At 46.7% G+C, this 14,587-nt stretch overlaps 1 non-coding gene across 1 annotated transcript; it reads right to left on the bottom strand.

Annotated features, from left to right (window-relative positions):
• Window positions 1-510: 510 nt before the first annotated feature.
• LOC134365316 (small nucleolar RNA SNORA70) lies at window positions 511-642 on the bottom strand. The gene has a single exon (XR_010022021.1). It is a non-coding gene; the product is annotated as a small nucleolar RNA SNORA70 (small nucleolar RNA).
• Between the last annotated feature and the right edge of the window lie 13,945 nt (window positions 643-14,587).

Here is a 14,587-nt window from a genome sequence, read left to right on the forward strand (position 1 = left end):
GGCATATTTTAAAAGGACACAGTTTTCTTCTTGGCATGCATTTCTCTGAGTTCCCTCTTTTCCCATGGTTATCTGTTATATTATTTTGGACAGGAAGTAGGATTTATTAGTGGGCACGAGTAGGAGGCAGCAGCACAGTGGAAACCCCCAGGAGAGCAGGGCCTATCTCTTGTCCAGGGGGACAAGGTTGGAGATGCAGTTAATCCCACAACCATCTGCGATCAGCTGCTTCTCAATGACCCTGTCTTCAGATTCATCCACATGAAACTTGGTAAAGCCCCACTTCTTTGAGAGGTGGATCTTCTGGCACCCCGGGAACTTGCACTTAGCCCTGCATAGGACCTCAATCACATGCTCCTTGTTCTGCAGCTTGGTGTGGATGGACGATGACTTGGCCAATGTGAACCCTGCCCACTGTGGCCTGGGGCTTTCCAAAAGCACTCCACATACCTGTCAGGATTCTAGATCAGCTACAGCACTAGGTCAGACACATGAACGTCCATTGGAAAGGGTTGTCTCCAAAGTCGCTTAGGGCAACCCATAGAAGCAGCAGGCTGTGTACCCTACCAAGGCTGCTGTTTGCAGCCACTGCATGCTGGGCCCCCACAAAGATAGGAGCACAGTTGGCTTAACTGGCTGCAGAAGACCTTGGTTATGGGGCAAGATATTATTTACATAAATGTAGTTTTCCAGCCACCCTGAAGCTGCAAACTTGCCAGGAGGCATGTATTATCCAGACCCTGAGATAACAGCAAAGATGGGAACAGAAGCCAGAGGGAGTCTTGGTGAGACCTTGCACCTGGCTCCTTGCACGGAGCCCCCACAGCTTATGTCCCCTGCCCACCTGCTTTTCATTTCCCATGTATCATCCCCTCAGCCCCCTCTTTAAAAACCCCTTGGTAAATCTGAGTCTTTGAGATGACTTTAGTCTACACATTCTCCTTCAGGTTTACTGGAGAGATGGGTTAGCCTCACATCTCTCCTCAGCTCACTGGTATTCCTGAACAAAAGCTGACTTCCAAATTCACCAACATTTGACTTTTGAAGGTCTGCTTTTGAAAAGGGGCAGGCAGCCGGACCTGGGCCTGGTGACAGGTGGATCCAGAGTGGGTGGTGAGGGTGGTTTACTCACCAAAAGCAGCACAGAAAGCCAGGGCCCTGTGGGATTGGGAGGGCATGGGGTGTGAATGAAAGGCTGATTCAAATACAGAGCTGAGGGTGTGATGGGGACACTGCAGCTGAAGGTGCCAAGAATCTGCAGGGACCAGGAAGCAGGAGCTCACAATTCACATTCAGGGCCTGGGCCCTGCCAAGGCCCCTCTGCCCCTCCACACAACTCCTGTCCCAGTCCCCCATCTACCAGCTCAGCAGTGAAAAGTACAACTGGAACAGCTTTGAAAGGGGAGGACTCTCCTGCCACACTTGTCCTTCAGGCTGTGAGTGTCTGGCCTGAGCATCACGGACACACATCTACACAGGACCACCGAGGGTTCTAATTGCAATTTGCCATTAACAAATGTTAAATAAAAATTATAGGAGGCCGCTGTTTTGGACTAAGTTCCTTCACTAGGCTCCAACAGTCAAGACTAAAATTCAAAATGGAGTCACCCCTGCTAAATTCCATGTCAGTTAGGTTGTGTTCTACATCCTGAGAAATCAGGAGAAAGAGGTAACAGGCAATTTCCTGAACAGGACAGTTTAAATCTGCAATAAGTGTGATACAGAAGCTCATTTTGCTTTAATCCTGACACAAAAGAGACAGCCAGAAGTATCCTGATGTAAACTAGTCAGTCATTTTTCTATTGTTCTGTCTTCCTGTCCCCACCTTACAAGAAAAGTAACTTTGAAATGACTGAGCTGCTTTCTTGTTTCTGCTGTCTTCAGCCCTCTTCTGTTGATAACATCAGGCCATTTTGCTCAGCTCACTGGGACACATTTCATTTTAGGGAAGGAAGCGCTGCTGCAATAGAGATCTTTAACTAAATTTGTTGTCATTGTGCCCTTTGACACCAGCTAGGCATGCTAGCTCACAGTACCAGACTTCTTGGATGGAGGGTAAGAATGTGTAAAAGGCCTAGCACAGGGCCTGACACACACCAGGGACAAACGGTATCTGTAACTCCCCATTGCCACTGCCTAAATGAGTGTGCAAGAGTAGAAGTGAGTAGTTGTTAAATCCCTCAGGGCAGCTGGCTTCCTCAAGGGGCTGTGTGGGGTGTGAGCCTGAGGGGGCTGCTGGTTGGCCTGGCCCCACCCCAGCAACTAGGGCAGACCTGGGCTGGGCAGCCACATTTACATTTAAACAAATATCCAGCTCCTGCTGGCCATCAGGGGACCAAAACCAAACAAAAAATGGTCATGGCTGTCTCTGCTCTCAAATAGTTATGGCCCGAAGAAGTTAACACAACCAAGGAATATCCTCAATGGAGAGAAAAGCCCTCACCAGTGAACATCCACAATCCTAAAATTCACATTTGTCTCCTTCCTTCCTGTTCCCTCCACCCACCTTTGTTATTTTACCTATTTTACCTTAGAGACATTTGGACAGTTAAGATTTAGTCCCTCCTTTTTTTTGGTCAACTGGTCAGTACAGGTTCCCTCCTTTTATGACTCTGTGCCAGGCACTTGCAGGAAATACCAAGTAAAATGATTGCTCCAAACAGCTTATAGGTGCTAGGATGGGGGTGAGCACAGAATATTATGGGAGCCCAGTATAGGGGTCCCTAACCCAGCTGGGGGATGTGGGGCTGCAGGCTGGGGATGTGTAAGGAAAGCTTCCAGGAGGAGCTGGTGGATGACCCCAGAGCTGAGTCTTAAGGGATAGCGATCTCTCCCCTCAGGGCCATTAGCAGTGGCTGGAGATCACACGATTTCCCCGGTGTGTGTGACTGCCAGGACAGCCACCTGGTTGGAGGGCAGCTGCTCTTCCTGCCCATTTTCCTCAGGGAGTTTTCCCAGTACTTGATGACCTAAGCAGTGTTTGTTCAGAATCCTGTGTTGTCAGTGGTCCCCAGTAGCCATCCCGATCAACACATCATCCTATCACTGCCAATTCTGATTGTCCCACGGAGGAAGCCCTGGTGGCCCAGTTCTGTGGGCCCCCACCCCCGGGCACCTGAATCAGAACTCACCATGCTGTGCTTGAGGAATCCCTCAGCGTTTGAATGGATTAAACTGTCCAAACCAAACCAACCCTTCCCGGTGGCCCCAGCCCAGCTCCTCTTCCTTGTCTACAAGCAGGGAAGGTAGTCTTGATTTAGGGGCTGGAAATAGCAACCTCAGGGTGAGGTTTGTGGCACTTCAGACAGCTGGGCTGGTCCCACACTTCATGTGACTCATTTCCTCCAGGTAGGCAGTCACTTAGGGTGGCACGGCCAGCTTCCTTGCGTCTGTTTTTCCATGATTAGGCACAGAAAGCAGGGAGGGCTTGAAATATTGAAAAAAAGGAACTAGAACCTGTTCCCACAGCACACTGACCCCCGACTGCCTCCCTCTTCTCCCAGCCAGTGAAAAACCTCAGACTCAGAAGGGAGGGGGCAGGGCCTGGCTACCTGGGGTCCCGGGGGCCTGCTCAGAAGCAGGGAGAGAGACAGAGGTGTCCAGGGAGGATGTCGGCATCCTTCTTGCCATACCTCCCTCACCTGCAGCCCTATGAACAGGGCCAAAAAACCCTGTGTGCTGGGATAACTGGATATCCACGTGCACAGGATAAAGTGGCACTCCTTCCTTCCTTACCTTCAACAAAGGTTAACTCAGCATGGATCATAGACCTGAATGTAACAGCTAAAACCACAAAGCTCTTCACAAAGCAGAAAACATAGGAGTAAATCTCTGTGACATTGGCTTAGGCAATGGTTTCTTAAATACGACACGAGAAGCAGATGGAAGCGAAAAATAGTTAAATTTTTATCTATTCATCAAAATTTAAAGCTTTTATGCCTCAGGCAGCACTGTCAAAGTGAAAAGACAGCCCACAGAATGGGAGAAATTATTTGCAAATCATACATCTGATAAGTGTCTAGTTTCCAGAATATATAAAGAACACAAACAACTTGTATTAGCTTGCTAGGGCAGTAGTAACAAAGTACCATAAACTGGGTGGCTTAAAACAACAGACATTTATTTTCTGATAGTTTTGGAGGCTGGCAATCCAAAATCTAGAAGTCAGCAGGGTTGGTTCCTTCTGGAGATCCTAAGGAAGAATTTGTTCCACGTCTTTCTCTTAGCATTTAGTATAGCCAGCAACATTGACATTCCCTGGCTTGTGGACATGTCACTCCAGCCCCTGCCTCCATTGTCACAGGGTGTTCTCCACTATGTCTATCTATTCACTTGCCATTCTCCTTTCTGTGTGCATCATTCTCTTCTCATGGGGACAGCAGTCATACTGGATGAAGGGCCTACCCTACTCCAATATGACCTCACTTTCTTTCTTTTTTTTTTTTGGCATCTGATTGGTACAGGGATCAAACCCGAGACCTTGGTGTTTTCAGCACTACACCCTCCCTACTGAGCCACGGGCCAGCCCTGGAGCCTTCTGTTATGGGGGCTATGCTATATAGGAGCAGGGACCAAGTGAAGGAACTGGGTGGGTAGGTGGAGAAGGATGTGCAGATGAGGGCCTGTTAGTAGGAGGAATGGGGTTTCTGCTTTAGCATCTCTGCCCTTTTTCCCCTCAGAGGACTCTTTCATCATGGTCACCTGTGATGGTAGTGAGAACAGAAGCACACTAAAGAGGTGGAGAGAGGAAGACTTGCACTTGCTCTGCACATGAGGCAGGACAGTATGGGGCACTTGAATGTGAGGAGGCATGGAAGATCTGCAGAGAGGCCAGCTGACTGGGGGAATATGTGCCTTCCAGCCTTGGGCATGAGTACTGGGCAATTGGCCATTGGGGACCAATGGAATAATCTGAATGGAATGTTCTGAGTAGGTGGCCACTTTTTCAAATGACGTCTTTTTCTCCTTTTGATGTTGCTATTTCATAGATTTAAGTGTTGGTTTATTTTCCTCCTCTCTAAATGGCACTCATATGTTTGCTGATCCTAATTTATTTGACTGGGATGTATAGCTGTGGCCTGACAAAAAGCTGCTCTATGAGTCTTCCTTTTCAAAAGCAGTCTCTTCTCTTTTTACAGTTGAAGAGGCATCCCTAAAGAATCCAGAAGGAAAATTCATGAAGGTATTAAGAGCTTGGAAGCAGTACCCAAGCACTGAGCTGATGACTGAGCCAGAGAAGGCATCCTCAGACAAAACTGGAACGAACTGGGCAAATATGAATGAGCAGCTAGACCTAAGTGATAAAGGCGAAATTACACATGCACTAAATTACCTATTATCTATCCGAGGGAAACCTAAATGATATACAATCAACATTATTACCATTCATTAAACTGCTTTTTTCAAATGTGCAGGATGAAGATACACCCCTGGATTATTTGAAAAAAAAAAAAAAATACAAATAGCCCCTCTCTTATACCTGAATCCAACAATTCACCCTACACAAATAAACTGGGGAAGCTCTATTTTTCTCAAAAATTTGTTAGATACAGAAATTCAAGAAAAAAATCGATGAGGTTAAGAAGAAAGAAAAAACTACCGTGCTTATGCAGTCTAGTCTTTTAGGTCCCAAACTTAAACATCAAATATTTATAAAGAAATCAAAAACTGCCTAACCACAGGAGAACAGCCTGGAAAAGCTTGAGAGTGTAGGAGAAAGGCTGCAGAGAGTGTACAGAGTCCTCAAGGGTTGAAGAGGCATAAAGAACAGGCATGTCAAAGAAGTGAGGGATCAGAGAATCATTGAGGGGTCAGAGCATCAAGAAGGATCAGAGAATCATTGAGGGGTCAGAGCATCAAGAAGGATCAGAGAATCATTGAGGGATCAGAGCACCAGGAAGGATCAGAGAATCATTGAGGGGTCAGAGCACCAGGAAGGATCAGAGAATCATTGACGGGTCAGAGCACCAGGAAGGATCAGAGAATCATTGAGGGATCAGAGCACCAGGAAGGATCAGAGAATCATTGAGGGGTCAGAGCATCACTGAGAGCGCAGGAAAAAGGCTGCAGAGAGTGAACAGAGTCCTCAAGTGGCCAAGAGGCAAAAAGAAAAGCCACTTCAAAGAAGTGAGTGATCTGGCCGGCCCGTGGCTCACTGGGTGAGCATGGAGCTGACGACACCAAGTCAAGGGTTAAGATCCCCTTACGGGTCATCTTTACATAGGGAAAAAAGAAAAAAAAAATTAGGCAGGCAAAGAAACAACACTGGATCTGAAACTGGAATTCTGCGAGGCGCCTCCTTAGCATGGGGCCCAGGGGGAGAAGGGACAAGGAGAGAGTTGAAGGGGAGGTCGGTCACCATATCCTGTTTTGAGTCTTGGGGACTGAAAGAGGGTCCACTTTGGGGCAGTCACATTCCTTCGTGTCTTGCTAAGTTCCCACCCGACCCCGAAGTGCACAAATGTGTCCCAGGGCTGCAATGTGAATGCGTGTGCTGCCACCTATCGTCGTGTCAGGATAATGAGACTGCCTTCGAGCCTCCTGTACCGTCCCAGGGAGATGTCTGACCCAGGGTTTCCAGACTCAAGCTCCCTCTTTTAACAGCATCTAGCTCTGGGGAGGAGGTCCCGTGGAGCCAAATAGGGGTTTAATGTAACAGTATGTGTCAGGGGCTTTAATCCGCACCGCAAGATGCCTGGCCAGACACCAAAAACTGCTTCAGACCTACTGAACCCAAATCTTCCCCCATCCCCAGCACACCTGATTCGCCGGGACTTTGAGCCACTGGTGGGGGGTATTCCTGCCTTCCCTGAGTGGGTCATCACTGTAGGAGACAATAAATCAGTCTCTAAGTTATAAGTAAACAATGCAAGAGAAGTCACAAGGTGCTGCTGCTGAATGAGAGATGATCAGTTCTGGTTCTGCGGCTGGAAAGCTCGACAGGGATGGGCCAGGGAAGGGCTGCTGGAAGAGGTGGAACTGGAGGCAGTCCCTGGAGAATGGCTCCAACGTGGATTAGCAGGGAAAGGAGAACACACATAGAGCAGGGGGAATGCGGAAGAGGGTGGGACTTCCATTTCCAGAAATGATGGGCTAAGTTATTCACATCAGCCCTCCCACTGAAAACAAGTGCAAATGCTGGATAAAGGATTTTTTAAAAAAATCTTCTCAACAATATCACAGACATTTGATGAGAGATGAATTTCCAGGCCAAAGCCTAGAGAAAGTGGGATCCCAGAGAGGCACTGGGAGACAGAGCAGAAGAAATTACCCAGAATGCAGAAACAAGGTGCAAAAAAAAGAAGAGTTTGAAAGACATTGAAAAGGAATAACATAATTTAATCAGAGTTCTAGAAAGAAAGAATAAGAGAATGTGGCAAGGGCTGGATGTGAAAAAACAATGGCTGAAAAAATTTCAGTACTGATGAGGCAGCAATTCACAAGTTCCGGAAGTCCAAAGAGTCCCAAGTAGGATAAATAAAACAGAATCCACCTGCACATACATCACAAGGAAACTTTGGAATGCCAAATATAGGGAAAAATCTTAAGAGCAGCCTTCTCGACAGCAATAATGGAAGCCATAAGCCAGTGGAATATCTTGAACGTGCTGAATGAAAATAACTTACAACCTATCATTCAAACAAATTTTCAAACAAGTAAAAACTAAGAAAGTTTGCCATCAGCCTCACCGAAGGAAATTCTAAAGGATGCAATTCAGGCAAAAGGAAATTGATCCCAGATGGAAGGTCTTAGATGCGAGAAGGGATGAAGACTTGTACACAAATGTTCATGGTAGAATTATTCATAATAGTCAAAACGTGGAAGCAGCCCAAACACCCATCAACAGAAGAACAAATAAAATTTAGGGGCTCACTGTTTAGCTCAGTTGGTTAGAGTGAGGTATTGATAACACCAAGATCAAGGGTTCAGATCCCTGTCCTGCCCAGCCACCAAAAATAATAAACAAAAAACCGATATATTCCTACAATGGAATATTATCCAGCCATAAAAAGGAGTGAAGTACTGATACGTGTGATATGGACAGACCTTGAAAACACTATGTTAAGTGAAAGAAGCCAGACACAAAAGGCCACATATTGTGTGATTCTGTTTACATGAAGTGCCCACAACAGGCAAATCCATAGAGACAGAGGTATGTTAGGGGTTGTCAGGAGCTGCAGGGAGGAGGGAGTAATGGGTACAGGATTTCTTTTCAGGGTAATAAAAATATAATGGAATGAGATAGTGGTGATGGTTGCACAATCTTGTAAATATACTAAAAACCACTGAATTATACACTTACAATGGTGAATTAAATCTCAGTTAATGTTTTTTCCTGAGCTGGCTGGTACAGGGATCCGAACCTTTAACCTTGGCGTTCCAATGCTGCACTCTAACCAACTGAGCTAACTCGCCAGCCCCAACATAATGTTAAGTCTGGCCCTTTGGCTCAGTTGGTTAGAGCGCAGCCTTGGAACACCAGAAATAATTTTAAAAAGAAGAAACGAGGAGTGAAGATACGTAGCTAAAGCTAAACAGCTACTGACGACAGAAACAGTAACAGTGACGTCCACTGAGATTAAAAGAATGAGTGACACATGATAAGGTACCACATAAATGATAAATGAAGTGAAAGTGTTCTGTGGTTTAGGAGGAAAACAAAAGCAAGTAAGTAAACTTTAGACTTTGATGCACATTGTAGTTTTTAGGGTACAAACAATATGCCCTGTATAAACATGTAAATAAACATGTATGTAAATATAGGATGTAATCTGGAGGACAATCATTAGAAGAATAGAAACAAAGGCATGGAAGTGGCAATAAGGTCTGGTGTGGCCAGTTGGGGAACCAGCTAATCTGTTTATAGTAATGGCTGGCTATCTGGGACAAGTGCATCTGGATGAAACAGGGATTACAGGAATCACAGGCAGGAACTTAACAGTTACCTGATTCAGCCCACTCTTTTCAAAGGTTTGTCCCTGTAATTCAGAAATTGTCAGGTATGTGTTGGCTCCTCCTGGGTGCCAGGTGTGGTGTTAGCTGCTGGGGCCACAGGGGTGCATAATCCCTGCTTCGTGCAACTGCATATCCAGGAGGGGAGGCTGGAGATGAGAGCCAGAGCTCAGCCACGCAGGGACTGGCAAGTCAGACTAAGGAGCTCACCTCTGATGCCAGGAGCAGTGGAAAGCCATTGAAAGGTTTTCAGGAGGGGGGACATGATCATTCCAGCTGCTGAATGGATTGGAAGGAGGCGTGAGTAGCAGCAGACAGCTACCCCCGAGAGCTTTCTGAGAGACGGTGAGGATGGAGCGCAGTGGGCAGATGCAAGAGAGAATGAAGAGGTAGATGCTACAGGATGCGGAGAGAACTGGATGTGACTGTGAGAAGGTCGAAGACCAGGAAACCAAGAAGCAGAGGTCCAGCACCCTCAGAGAGCTGGTGGCTGAGCCAAGGCTGAGACCAGGCCAGGGTCTTTCCACAACCCTGTGTTTGAGACACGCCAATACCCAAGTGGAAACAGGCAGATGAGAAGCAGACAGTCTGGAGCCAGGAGGCCGGGATTTGGCCTCTTGGGCCTGCCTGTGACAGTGGAACCTACAAGAGGCTGAGTTGTCCAAGGAAAGAGTGTGAAGAAGAGACAGAACTTTGGCACACACCTGAGCCCGCACGTGGAAATGGAACCAGCAAGGATCACAGCAGGGGACTTCCAATAGAGCCTTGAACAGACCACAGCTGTCACCACCGCAGGATCCTGGGTCTCTCCTTGCCTCTCTGAGCCTTGGCTTCCATGGCAGACAAACTCTCAGATGTTCCCACCTCCTGGTATCCCTGCCATTGTGTATCCCTCCCCTTGATTGTGGGCAGGACCAATGACTTGCTTCTAACCAGTAGCATATGGCAAAGTGGATGAGATGTCATTCTCATGACTTCCTTACATGATACAAGACTCCCCTTTGCTAGCCAGCTCACTCTAAAGGCTCTCCTTGCTGGCTTGGTGAAGCAAGCAACCATGTTGGGCATGATGGTTCCTTTTATGTGTCAACTTGGCTAGGCTATGGCACCCAGCTGTTCAGTCAAACACTAATCTAGGTGTTACTGTGAAGGTATTTTGTAGATGTGGTTAATATTCACCATCAGTTGATTTTAAGTAGAGATTATCCTCAGTAAGGTGGGTGGCCTCACCCAAACAGTTGTGAGGCCTTAAGAACAAAATCAAGTTTCCCTGAGAAAGAAGAAATTCTGCCATAAGACTGCAGCGTTAGATCCTGTCTGAGAGGTTCCAGCCTGCTAGTTTGCCTGGACTTCAGACTTGCCCTTCTCTACAATCGTGAAAGCCAATTCCTAGGAATAAGTATCTCTGTGTGTGTGTGCATGTGTGTGTGTGTGTGTCCTACTGTTTCTCTGGAGGACCCTGACTGATACAGTGGCAAAGCCCATGTGGAAAGGAACTGCCTTCAGCTGACAGCCAGCAAGAAGCCAGAACCCTCACTCCTATACCCAAACCTCCAGATGAGAACACAGTCTGGGTGACATCCTGAGTACAGCTTTGTGAGACCTTGAGTAGATCCAGCTAAACCATGACTGAACTTCTAACCCATAGAAACTATGAGATAATAAATGTATGTTGTTTTACGTCATTAAGATTGCAGTGATTTGTTATGCAGAAATAGAAAACTAACACACTTCTCCATTAGTAAAAGGAGTAGAATAACAGTAGCCATTTCACAAGGCCATTATGGAGCTTATGTGAGATAATCCAGAAGGGTGCAGGACACAGTGCCCCAAATATGGCACCTTGGAGGTTACTCTCTGACTTTCTCCGGCCTTTCCGTGTGAGAGCTGTCCATAAAAGAATTCTTAGACCTACTTCCCCTGAAAGCAGGTCATAGACCCTCATGGGAGAGGTGTCCTTCCCTATGCCAAGTGGGGCTGGGAGGGGGATGTCATACAGAAACAAAGAACCTGAAGAAACAGGCCTCACTTGGTCTCCCACCTCCCCGTTTATTACCATTAGATCATACCCCTTTTTGTCCAATCACATTTCTCCACAACTTTCCACTTCCTTCATCAGACTTAGCATAAAAACACAGTTTTCCCTGGGTCTTTGGGTCTTCATTTCTGAAGCCTCCTGTGTCACATAAAACTGTGGTTAAAGACATTTGTTATACTTTTCTCTTGTGAATCTGTGATTTGTTGTAGCCTTGTCAGCCATGAAGCCTGTGATGGGTGAGGAAAAGATGTTACTTTTGCTCCCTTACATGCATCAGTAAATGTTAACCCTGCTTTTTAAGAAATGATTTAGCATTGGTCAGAGAATCAGAAACAGAGCTAGGACGGTCTAGATTCATGGAGCACCAGGACTCAGTATATCTCATGGAAGGGTGAAATGGCCTTGATTATTTCAGAGAAACAGGAGGCAGCATGGTGATTCAGTGCACACACTCTGGAGCCAGACTGCCCAGTCATTCTGGTTCCTTCATATATTAGCTTTGTCACATTAGGCAGGTGACTTATGCCTCTCTGTGCCTCAGTTTCCTTGTCTGTAAAATAATGTTTGTTAAGAATAGCACCTGACACATAATAGGGCTATACAAGTGTTAGATGCTATTGTTACTATTTTCCTCTAACCCACAGCCCTACAAGTCTGAAGGATTAGGAGGTGAAATCAATTTAATACATGTTTAATCATTAAACATGTATTAAACATGTTAATTTAATCAATTTTGTACATGTTTATCTACACCACTGTAAGCAAATAAAGGTGAACCAGTAGGCAATTACACTTCAGAGGCTGTTCATCTTGCATAAGCTTCCTATACATTGCGTGACCTCCCCAGGAATGTCTGGAGAATGGGAAAAAGCACATCTGGCACAGAACTTGCCCTGCACAGAATTTTGTCACCGAGACCCCAATCCCAGCACCGCTCACTCCTTCTGTTGCTCTGACCCGCATGTCCAGCAGAGGGCGCTGTGGCGTCAAAATGCAAATCTCAGATGCTTTTCTCTCCACCGAGGCCTGCGCTGGGGAGGGAGGGTATGACCATGGGCAGTGGGCCGGACTCCAATCAGACCCGTTCTTCCAACGAGTCCCTTTTTATCAGCACTCAGCAAACTCCACATCACCCACTGCTCACTTTTCCAAACCTCACCCTGCTCTGTGAAGCGTTTTCTGAAGGCTCCAAGCCCTCTAAACCTCCCATCTTTGAACCCCAGGAACTTCATTTTAGCAATGAATCATCAGGCCTTAGGCTGCTTGCTCTGTTACTGTTTCCAAATTCCACTGTTTCCAAATTCCACGGCGGACAGCTGTAAGCCTGGGTCTCGGCGCACAGCTCTAAGCCTGGGTCTCGTCCTCCGAAGAGCCTTCTGGCAGCCACCCACAGCCTTCTCTTCAGTCCTTTTCCAACTTCTCCAGATAAAACTCACTCACCCTGCTCAGCTGAATTCTGCCTCAATCTACTAGAGGGCAAAGGAGTATTTCTTTCATTCAATCTTTCAGCAGACAATTGTTTGGGGTCAAGGTTAGCATCATGCAGAAATAAAGACAGCTACTGGTCAGCAGCCAAAAAAAAAAAAAAAAAAAAAGATAGCTAAACGTCATTGAACACCTACTGTGTGCCAGGCATTGTTCTAAGAGATTCACATAATCCTTACAACAACTCTATTAAGGTTGTTAAGCCTATTTTACAGATGACATTGTTAAGGCACAGAGTGGTTAAGGGACATGTCTAAGGTCACACAGCTAGTGGTTGAGCCAGTATTCAAACCCAAGTAGTGATCACAAGATGTGATCTGGACTTTTAATAACTATGTGTGGCTCCATCCGTGTTCTCTAGAACTGCACTGTCCATTATAGGAACTGCTACCCACATTTGACAATTGAGCACAAGACTAATCCAAATTGAGATGTACTGTAAGTGCAAAAAAAACACACTGAATCTGAAAGACTCAGTTTGAAAAAAATGTAAAATATGGCATTAATACTTTTTATATTGATTACATATGGAAATAATATTTGAGTCCATTGGGTTAAATAAAATGTTATTAAAATTAATTTTACCTGTTTTTTTTTTTTTTTTAGTTTTTTGAATGTGGCTACTAGAACTTTTTTTTTTTTTTTTTTTGGCACTGGCCAGTTCAGGGATCTGAACCCGTGACCTTGGTGTTATAAGGCTGTGCTATAACCAACTGAGCTAACTGGCCAGCCCTACTAGAACATTTTAAATGGCATACGTGGCTCAGCTCACATCCTATTTCTGTGGGGCAGAGCTGCTCTGGGAGCTCTCAGCTCAGTGGAAAGACAGGGTAATACAAATAATTCTAAAACAAGAGAAAATGTGGTTTGTGTTCTGAGAAGTGAAAACAAAGTGATATAGGAGCCCAGAGGTGGGAACTCCTGGGGGAGAGGGTGTCAGGGAAGCTTTCTCAGTGGAGGCAGGTTCCAGCTGGATTTCCAAAGGTGTGTAGGATCCTGGAGGGTCCTGCCCTGGAGAGAAAAGTCATGGGGACAGCAAAGGCCAAAGCAGCAAAGGAGAGGGGATGGCAAGTCAAGCAGGAGGCTGGGGTGTCTAGTGTTCCCAGGGTGAGGAGAGGGAGCCAGGGCCTGTGGACTTCAGATCATGGAGGCCTCCAGATGCCCCAGGTTGGGGTGGTCCTGTATGGACTCGGGAAATTTCCAGCTCAGGAATGGGAGAGAAGGGGGCAGTGAGCATCAGGGCCCCTGCCTCTTCTTTCCTCTGCCCCAGTCTCCCTCCCCTTCCCAGGTCCTCCCTCCCTGCTGCGCCCAGGGCAGAGCATGGTGAACAAACTCCTTAGAGGATGCTGACTGTGGGAGGAGAGCTCTTGAGGAGCGTTTCCTGCCTTTGCTCACAACTGCTTCCTGCCCAGAGCTCCCAACACTTGACCCCCATTAGATCCCTTCCTCCCAGGGGAATTGGGTGGCCCTGAGAGGGCTTCACAGGTCCAGAGACCCAAGCTCCTCAGCAAGTGGAAGGAAGCAGGATCCTGGTTGTCTTGATGCCAGCCTCCTGGGCCCTTCTGGGGACCTGGAAGCTAGGACTTGCCCTGAATCTCCTGGGGACAGATTTTGGAGGAGGGAGCCTGAGACTGTGTCTTTCTCGGGTTAGGACTAGAGCCCTACTTTCCTTCCCTCCTTTTAGCCAGTTTACCTTCAGCCCTCTCACCTCTAGGTGCAAACTCACATCCTTTCAACTCATTTATAGGGCACTTTTTCTTCCCAAACAGAGGTTGAGGATTTCTGAAGGGAAGGGGTGGGGGGGCAAATTCCACAGGAAATAATCCTGAGAGATTCCTTCCCTAGAACCAGCTGGGGCCTCCAACACCCTTCCTCTAAGAGCTGATCTGCATATTCTCCCAGGTTCTGAGATGTGAGACCAGGCTTCAAGGAGAGTTTTGAGAGCCGACCAAAGGTCTGTATAAAGGAGCCAGATCTTTCTTCTTCATTTTCTAAACCTAAGCCACACCCCACCATTTGCATGGACTGTGTACTATCAATACTTAAAATGGGGAGAGGACCACCCAAAACAACTCAGCTCCTCTCAGCTCAACCATGAGCCTCCTGCCCTGC

The sequence above is a fragment of the Cynocephalus volans genome, chromosome 16 (genome assembly GCF_027409185.1).
Source record: "Cynocephalus volans isolate mCynVol1 chromosome 16, mCynVol1.pri, whole genome shotgun sequence".
In the NCBI taxonomy this organism is placed as follows: Eukaryota; Metazoa; Chordata; class Mammalia; order Dermoptera; family Cynocephalidae; genus Cynocephalus; species Cynocephalus volans.